The sequence below is a fragment of the Coffea arabica genome, chromosome 1e (genome assembly GCF_036785885.1).
Source record: "Coffea arabica cultivar ET-39 chromosome 1e, Coffea Arabica ET-39 HiFi, whole genome shotgun sequence".
Lineage (NCBI taxonomy): Eukaryota > Viridiplantae > Streptophyta > Magnoliopsida > Gentianales > Rubiaceae > Coffea > Coffea arabica.
Genome location: NC_092311.1, coordinates 4,034,288 through 4,044,525, shown reverse-complemented (window position 1 = coordinate 4,044,525; position 10,238 = coordinate 4,034,288).

Here is a 10,238-nt window from a genome sequence, read left to right as displayed (position 1 = left end):
GTCCATACAATGATTTGACTAATTTACAAACTTTATTTCTTGCTCCCGGAGTTATGAAACCCTCAGGTTGCTCCATGTAGATTTCTTCATCTAAATCTCCATTTAAGAAAGCCGTCTTTACATCCATTTGATGTATCTCCAGATTTCTCAATGCAGCGATAGCAAGAATCATTCTAATAGAGTTTATTCTCGTAACAGGAGAATAAGTATCAAAATAATCCAAACCTTCTTGTTGCTTGTATCCTTTGATTACAAGTCTGGCTTTGTACTTATCGACAGAGCCATCAGGTTTCATTTTCCTTTTAAAGATCCATTTGGACCCTAAAGGTCTACAGCCAGGAGGAAGATCCACTAACTCCCATGTATGATTCTGTAAAATAGAATCAACCTCACTTTTTATTGCTTCTTTCCACAAAAATCCTTCAGAAGAACTTACAGCTTCTGTATAGGTTTGTGGTTCCTTTTCTAATAGAAAAGTTGTAAAATCATCTCCAAATGATTTTTCCACTCTAACCCTTTTGCTACGTCTCGGTTCATCTTGTTGAATCAAGTCATGATCATGATTTTCTTGATTCATAACTTCATGTGTTCGTTTTGATGAACTTGATGCACCAATCGATTTACAAGGAAACACATCTTCAAAGAATGAAACATTCCTTGATTCCATTATCGTATTTTTGTGTATATTCGAAATTTCTGAATTGTACACAAGAAATCGATACGCAGTACTATTATGTGCATAGCCTATAAAGATACAGTCCACAGTTCTAGGACCTATCTTTATTCTCTTTGGTACTGGAATAGCCACTTTTGCAAGACACCCCCACACTTTCAAGTATTTGTAGGATGGTCTCCTACCTTTCCATAACTCATAAGGAGTTTTATCTTGTTTTTTCCGGGGTACCCTATTTAAAAGGTAATTGCTTAAAAGGTAATGATTTTTCCACTCTAACCCTTTTGCTACGTCTCGGTTCATCTTGTTGAATCAAGTCATGATCATGATTTTCTTGATTCATAACTTCATGTGTTCGTTTTGATGAACTTGATGCACCAATCGATTTACAAGGAAACACATCTTCAAAGAATGAAACATTCCTTGATTCCATTATCGTATTTTTGTGTATATTCGAAATTTCTGAATTGTACACAAGAAATCGATAAACAGTACTATTATGTGCATAGCCTATAAAGATACAGTCCACAGTTCTAGGACCTATCTTTATTCTCTTTGGTACTGGAATAGCCACTTTTGCAAGACACCCCCACACTTTCAAGTATTTGTAGGATGGTCTCCTACCTTTTCATAACTCATAAGGAGTTTTATCTTATTTTTTCCGGGGTACCCTATTTAAAAGGTAATTGCTTGACAAAATAGCTTCATGAACAATTCCATATTTTGCACAGTCATCACCAATAGGTGTTTCATATTCACCACCTCTATCACTTCTTAACCTTTTAATTCTCCGGTTAAGTTGATTTTCAACTTCATTCTTGTAGAGAATGAAATTTTCCAAGGCTTCATCTTTACTTTTGAGCAAATACACATAACAGTATTTTGTGCAATCATCAATGAAAGTGATAAAATATTTATTACCACCTCTTGTTTGAACAAATTTCAAATCACAGACATCTGTGTAAATCAATTCAAGGGGTTCGGTGTTTCTTTCAATTGTTTGAAAGGATGACCTTGTTAATTTTGCTTCTACGCAAATCTCGCATTTATGGTTTGAATTGATGTGAAAGGAAGGAATATGATCCAAGTTAATTAGTCTACGCAAAGTATCATAATTAACATGACCTAGTCTACCATGCCATAAATTGGAAGACTCAAGCAAATAAGCAGAAGACTTATTCTTATTATTCACAATAGTCAGTACATTCAATTTGAACAACCCATCGGTTGTATATCCTTTCCCTACATACATCCCAGATTTGGATAATATAACTTTATCCGATTCAAAAACCATGCGAAAGCCATGCTTGTTCAGCAACGATCCAGAAACAAGGTTCTTGCGGATTTCTGGCACATACAAAACATCGTTCAAAGTCAATGTTTTGCCAGAAGTCATCTTTAGTAACACCTTCCCTTGACCTTCAATAGCAGATGAGGCAGAGTTCCCCATGAACATTTTTTCTCCTTCAATTTTTTCGAAGGTAGTGAACAAGTCTTTGTTTGTACAAACATGTCTTGTAGCTCCAGTGTCAATCCACCATTCTTTCGGATTTGACCCTATCATATTTACTTCAGAAACCATAGCAGTCAGGTTCATGTTTTCCATGTCTCCCTTAGCCGTCTTGTGTATTTGATACACGTTATACAGCGAGTCATGCAAGCAGTTCATGACATAATTTCGACAAAGAAAATCGGAGTGCTTCCAAGCATCAATAGGACTGACAGCTTGTGCATCAGTTAAGCCTCCAGGCAGCTTTGGAGCATCCTCACTTAAGAATCTCGAGAGATTCAATGTTGTCAAATAGAACAACATCTTTTGTTGCCATGTCTTGAAGTTCGAGCCATGGAACTTCTCAGGTTTCTCACTATGGTTGGTAGAAACCGTAGGAGTAATCTTTCCTTCAGGTTGTTTCACAATTGTGCCAGAGGCAGAGGCATCAACAGTAGATGTGTTGGTTTCTCTTCCTGTATTGTCAGCCATTGAGAACCGAATCTGTTTTAAGACTGTTAGTGAAATAATAAAAGATATAGGCTGATACACAATAGAGAAGAATAAATACAACCCAGAAAGAAAGAAATGATCGAAAAATAATAATAACAATCCGAGGCTTGTGAGCACAATTTCCTTAAAACAGATTCGCCCCCTCCAGGTAGAGTGCTTGAGGTTGAGTAGGCGTCTGTCTCCCAGGATACAACGGATTAAAGGCGAATATGTCAGCACCAAACGTTCTTCACCCCAGCGAACTCGAACTAGAGCAATATGGAACACTATAAAAGATGCAGATGCAAGAAGGAAAAGGAGAGAGAGAGCGCGCTTTCTTTTGAAACAAAAGAGATATTTATAGATGCTGGCCAAGGGTGACTGTTAGAAATTGGCAACAAGTGTTAAATTCCAGATAATTATCTTCACGTTTATCAAAGGACCACATTCATGTACATACATGTATCTCAATAAGATAACCCCAAATGAATCCTATCCAAAATCATGTATCAATAATTAATACACATGAATCCTATCCAAAATCATGTATCAATAATTAATATACATGAATCCTATATACATGAATGAATGATAGATAATTATCCTGGATTCTTTCAAGAGTGCCATTATGAGAACAATTTTCTCATTCACTCTACAATGAATATAGCCATTTTTCCAACAACTTACTCTAATAATAATTTACTTAGAATTAAAAAAAAAAAAGAAAGCGAAAGGTTTTAACTATTTAAAGTAGTTATGTATTCTATTACTATGAATAAAATTGAAATTTAGGGCGTAAAATGTTAAAAATTGAGAATTTAGGATGTAAAGTGATTAGCATTGAAGTTTTAGAATGCAAAGTAAGCAAGTGATACAAGTTTCAAGAGTATAAAGTCATATTCGTCCTCTCAACAATGATATCTTTACTCTAAATTAAATCAGAAATCGTACCTCAACACATTTACTTCAAAGTTAGATTTCAATACGGATTACGATTTCAAAGTTAACCTCAACGGATATGGTTTTGCTGCCAAATTTGAGCTTCAACAGACGGATGCAGAAAGTTTCGCAAGAATAATTATGCGACAAATTATGAGCCCTTAATCCGTTGAAGTTTCATCTCTATTTTTTTTATTTAATTATTTCGTGAATCCACAGCATCTACACTAATTCTACATTATTATATACTAAGGGAGAATCAAACTCAATTGCGGTGGAGGGAGAAAAACCCACTTCTACATCAGAGGAATCATTACTACATAGCATTTGAATTTAACTAGCCATGATAAATCTAGAATAACGGCTGGAATACTTTAGAGATAAACCAGACAGACAAGAAGCTGCACGTTCCTAATCAAAGTGCATATTTGTTAATGAAGTTTTTTGAAAAACAGAGTAAGGGCAGGATTTAAGAAGTGAGTCTTTTGAAAATAAACTCAAAAACATTTATATAGTTTTTTTTTAAAAAAAAAAATCAGATGAATGGTAGGATTTAAGAAGTGAAGTGAGAAAAGACGAGAAGTGAACCTTGGACCTCTGATTCTTGGAGTTTCAAACTTAACTACTAGACCAAATTTTATAGGATTTAAGAAGTAGAGTAAGGAAAGAGGAGATTTAAGAAGTTTTAACATTAACCACTAAAGCAAGGCTTTCTAGGATTTAAGAAGTGTAGTAAGCAAGGAGGAGATTTAAGAAGTGGAGTAAGCAAAAAGGAGAATTGAATCCTGAATCTCTAATTCCTGACTTCTCAACATTAATCACTAGATCAAAGTTTCCTCGTTTATATAGCATTATACACACATGCACACTTAGGTCGTGTTTGATAACTCAATTTCACACACGCATACTTAGAGCAAAGAGGAGAATTTCAAAATTTGCTCCTAAAAATAAGTGATAAGCTAGCTATTCACTTATCACTAAATGTGATATACACCTAAAAGTGTTTGATTTAATATTTAATAATTAAATAATTTAATGAATTCAGATTTTAAATTTTAGATTTCAATTTTCAAACTTCAATTTTATCAAATACACCCTTATATATATGCACAAACATACATACAAATATCAGATGTTACAATAACCAACCCCAATACTCACGCCAATAGTAAGAATGCACAGTGTACTTGTGTGGTTCACTGTTGTATTGTTTTAGAAAATTAAAGTTCAACCACTTGTTTTACACTACCAAAGATGTGGAGTTCACTTTGAGGGGAGATTGATGTGCCATTGTCACTATCTTTTAATAGGAAAAAAAAAAACTGATGGCCGTAATTTGGCAAAGAATAACAATGATGCATTTGCTTCAATGCTATCCAAAAATAAATAAATAAATAAAGAGCAATGTTTGGCTAATGAATTTTGACAGAGAATATCTTCAACGGTGCATTTCTCTCAATCTCATTGAATAGATAAAAAAAGTGCCTTAACAATTATTGGGCGTAATTGCTTGAGACAATTTATGGCAAAATTTTTTAACCATAATGTAACCCTTTTTTTTTTGCATATTCATTACAACACAAACTCGTGTTTAAATTGTACGGTCATTGCATTGAAGGTGTACAATTACCATAATCTTATTGTATATATCTTAACAACCCTCGGCTCCACCTCAACTTCTAGTATTATGTTCTATTCACAAGAACAAAAAAAAAAGGTTCATGATGTGACCAATTGAGAGTCCTCCGGTCGTGTAGGATTGCAATGCTTCGTTGGCGAGCTTGGAATTGGATGCTTCTGCATTGGAAGTTGCTTGGCATTTTCACCTGAGTTTTCTTAATCATTCCTGTTGCTGGGGCCTTCATCTTTATTGATTAATTGCTTGCTGGAGCCCTTTAATCTGAAAAGATCTGAATGATTGGCATTTTCACTTGTCCGTTCCACCCTAATGGGACAATAAAGTGTGATGGCAAAGACATGGGAAAAAGGGCAATGGCCATTTACCTAATCTGTTTGTCCTTTTAGAGATAGATAAACTCAAAACATTTGCTTCAGGGGTATAAGTATGGAATTTAAAAACTTAGTGGCTGTCAGAGTTTAAGCTAAAGATGTTCTGAATTAATGGCTCATGTACGACCGTTAATGGTCCATAATATTAGTTCCACCTTTGAAGTTAAGATCAAATAATAAATTAATGAGGATTAATTTTTCCTACCCTGATAGTGTATACGCTATCAGCATTGGATTAACGATAACTATATAAAATTTAAATTAGAAATTTAATTTTTGCACACGTGTCATGAATCTAACGGTGAAAGTGTATGCATTGTCAGTGTATACAAGATTTATTTAATTAATAATACGGGTTAATTACAATTTATCTTGCTAAGGTATGCCCTGTTTCTCATTTTACCCACTAATTTCTATTTTGTAACACTTAACCCCCTCAGAGGAAAAAAAAATCCGTCTACTATGTTGATATTTTCTTCATTTTTTTCCCTTCGCTTCAAGTTTTTATTTCAAATTACACGTTTTAAAATTTTTATTCTTAAGCAAATAAAAAATTTTCACACCAAAAAATTATAAAGCTGAAGAAACAGCATAAATTTTTTTTCTGTATAATAAGTTAATTACAATTTACCATCTTCTTTTATTCTCCAATTTAAGAAATTAAGAGAAAATTTTATTCTATTTCCTTATAATTAGACAAGTCATAATCAATGACCTTTTTTTTTTACAATCACACAATGAATTTTATTCGCATACATTAATTACAACACAAATCCATGCTTAAATTGTACTACGTTTGTTGCATTCGAGGTGTAGAACCACCCTAATCAAATGAGATATTTTTGCTCACATTAACAACCCTGTGGTCCAACTCAACTCCGACTTCTATGTTTTGGCACAAGAAATAAATAATGATAATTATGTGACAAATAAGAAGTCCCCAATCAGTGTAGTGCTGGGCTTCAATTCTCCATTGGATGCTTTTGCAATGGAAGTTGCTTTGGCATTTTCGCCTGAGCTTTCTTAATCATTATTGTTGTTGCTGGGGCCTTCGTCTTTTTCTGATTCAATGCTGGGGCCTGTTACTGAAAATATCTGAATTACCGTATGAATTATTGCCAATGCTATTTCTCAGTACATGTAATGGTAAATGCATATATTTTATTTCTAAGTTAGCAAAGGAATTTTTTGCTCTTCGGATGCAAACTTCTAAAAGACTACGAGCAGACTAAAAACTTCTAAAAACTGTTCATAGTTATCTAACGTGTCTATGAGCAGACTCTGTTCATAGTAACCTGTCATCTGATTGTAATGGATTTGTTTGTGACCGTAAATTATTTGTCAAAATTTATTTATTTACATTATTAATATATTTTTTTATTATTTTTTTATTTTACATACATCAGATTAAAGAAATGTCAAAATATTTTCAAAAAAAAAAATCCAAATATTTGTTACAAGTTTTGGTTTACAAATAAATATAGGGATAATTGCAGAAACCTCCTCTGACTTTTATAGTAATAGCATTGACCTCCCATATCAATTTTGAAATAGTACTGACCTCCCCTATCAAAAGTTGGAGGCAATTTAATAGACAAAAGTGGGTCAATTTACTAAAGTACCCCTGACATGATTTAATTTTACCAAATGAATGTGATGAGTCTTTCATCAAACCCAACAAAACATTTGTTAATAAAAATTACACTAAATTAACTATTTCTGCATATTTTAACTAATTAACTAATTAACTAAATAACTAATAATCTAATTAATTAATAACTAATTATCTAATTAACTATTAACTAATTAACTAATTATCTAATTGTTAATAGTTATTAACTAATCAAACTATTTCTGCATAATTAAACTAATTAACTATTAACTAATTATCTAAATAACTATTAACTAATTAACTAATTATCTAATTAATTAATTAACTAATTTCTATTTATCTAATTAACTAATCTCTAATTATCTAATTAACTAATTAACTAAAGCTGTTGTCTGTCCAAAACTAATAAACTATTTGCATATTAAACTAATTAACTAATTAACTACCTAATTATCTAATTAATTAATTAACTAATATGATGCGAACTCGACCCAACAAGAACCTGTCTTGAAGAACCGAATCGATCAGGCAGCGGAATGATCTATCTTGATCAGGTTATGGATACAAAGATGGAAAAACCTTACGACCTCTCTAATCCCCGAGATTGCGAACAATCTTGATATTATCTTAACCCACAAACTAACGGATTAGGAACCAAAGGTGTTGGTAGAATGGCGCCACAATTCAACGTGATCTTGAATTGATAAGCCAAAACTTGAACAAAGGAGATACAACTCACTTTGTATCAAGGAACGCTCCCAAAGGAACAAGAAAGAGAAAACTCTCAATTTTTATTCATCTCATCATTGTCTCCCCCGAATAGTTAAATAAAGTTGGCTATTTATAGCCTTACAAGACTCAAGACCCTAATCTAAATTGGAAACAATACAAGTTTCCTTATTTGACTTGACTTCTAAACTTGACACAATTTCCTAAACAAATTTGGAAGCAATTAACTGCTTTCCTAAAACTCTAATTCAACTAGAATAGGAACTAACTAATTCAAATTGGCTTAACTATGGTCAACATGACCTTAGCCTTTATTCCCTAATTCAAGCAACTTACTTAACTCTCAATTTGGAAATCCATCAAGATATCAATCAAGATACCAATCAAGATTTGGAAGCCAATTAACATTTGGAAAATTTGGATCTTCAATGATTCTCGAGCCCGATTGCACCATCAACCATCATTGGAATGTGAGGACTTGTAAAATGAAAGGAATCCATGCAAATCTTCATGTTCTCATCACTAATTACCTAATTTTGTTTATCTGATTAACTAATTAACTAATTATCTAATTAACTAAAGTTGTTGTCTATCCGAAACTAACAAACTATTTGCATGTTAAACTAATTAACTAATTAACTAAAGCTGTTGTCTATCCTAAACTAACAAACTATTTGCTTGTTAAACTAATCAATTGCTTAACTAATTAACTAACTAATTATCCAATTAATTAATTAACTAATTTTTATTTATCTAATTAACTAATTATCTAATTATCTAATTAACTAATTAACTAAAGCTGTTGTCTATCCGAAACTAACAAACTATTTGCATGTTAAACTAATTAACTGTTTAACTAATTAACTAATTAACTAAAGCTGTTGTCTGTCCGAAACTAACGAACTATTTGCATGTTAAACTAATTAACTAACTAATTATCTAATTAATTAATTAATTAATTAACTAATTTCTGTTTATCTAATTAACTAATTATATAATTAACTAAAGTTGTTGTCTATCCGAAACTAACAAACTATTTGCATGTTAAACTAATTAACTGCTTAACTAATTAACTAACTAATTATCTAATTAACTAATTAACTAATTTCTATTTATCTAATTAACTAATTAACTAAAGCTGTTGTCTATCCAAAACTAACAAACTATTTGCATGTTAAACTAATTAGCTAATTAACTACTTAACTAATTAACTAACTAATTATCTAATTAATTAATTAACTAATTTCTATTTATCTAATTAACTAAAGCTATTGTCTATCCGAAACTAACAAATTATTTGTATGTTAAACTAATTAACTAATTAACTGCTTAACTAATTAACTAATTAATTAGCTAACTAATTAACAAACTATTTGCATGTTAAACAATATGCAGTACGCATTACCTATTTAAAGTATCGGCTCTTTATAGGTATTTTACTTTCAAACATTTAATTTATGATAAAAATATCAATGTTTGTAAGTAAAATTCAAAAAGTGTTACAAAAAATATCAATATTCTTACTTTCAAACATTTAATTTATGGCCCTATGCCCCTCCTTTTTTGTAAGAATATTACTGTAACACTTTTTGAATTTTATTTACAAACATTGATGTTTTTATCATAAATTAAATGTTTGAAAGTAAAATATCCATAAAGAGCCGATACTTTAAATAGATAATGCGTACTGCATATAGTTTAACATGCAAATAGTCTGTTAATTAGTTAGTTAGTTAATTAGTTGATTAGTAGCAGTTAATTAGTTAATTAGTTTGTCATGCAAATAGTTTGTTAGTTTCGGACAGACAATAGCTTTAGTTAATTAGTTAATTAGTTAAGTAGTTAATTAGATAAATAGAAATTAGTTAATTAGTTAATTAATTAATTAAATAATTAGTTAATTAGTTAATAATTAATGAGATAATTAGTTAATAGTTAATTAGTTTAACTATTAACTAATTAGATAATTAGTTAAGCAATTGTCAAGCAAATAATAATTGTCAAGCAAGAAGAGGGCAAAATTGGAAGAAATTTCTTATCTCACTTTTACAAAAGCTGTTTAGGGGAGGTGAATGAAATTTCAAAACCTGGAGGGGAGGTAGTGCAAATGTCAGAAATCTCAGGGGAGGTTTTTGCAATTATCCCATAAATATATGTTGCATGATTTGATAAAGAATAGCTGCATGAAAGCCTAGACTAAATTTTGTCGGCCACAACAATTCTAAGTTTGGTCAATGAAGGCGGCCATTAGTTGTTTCGGTAGAATACTTGAAAGACATCAGGGATCCCTCGAT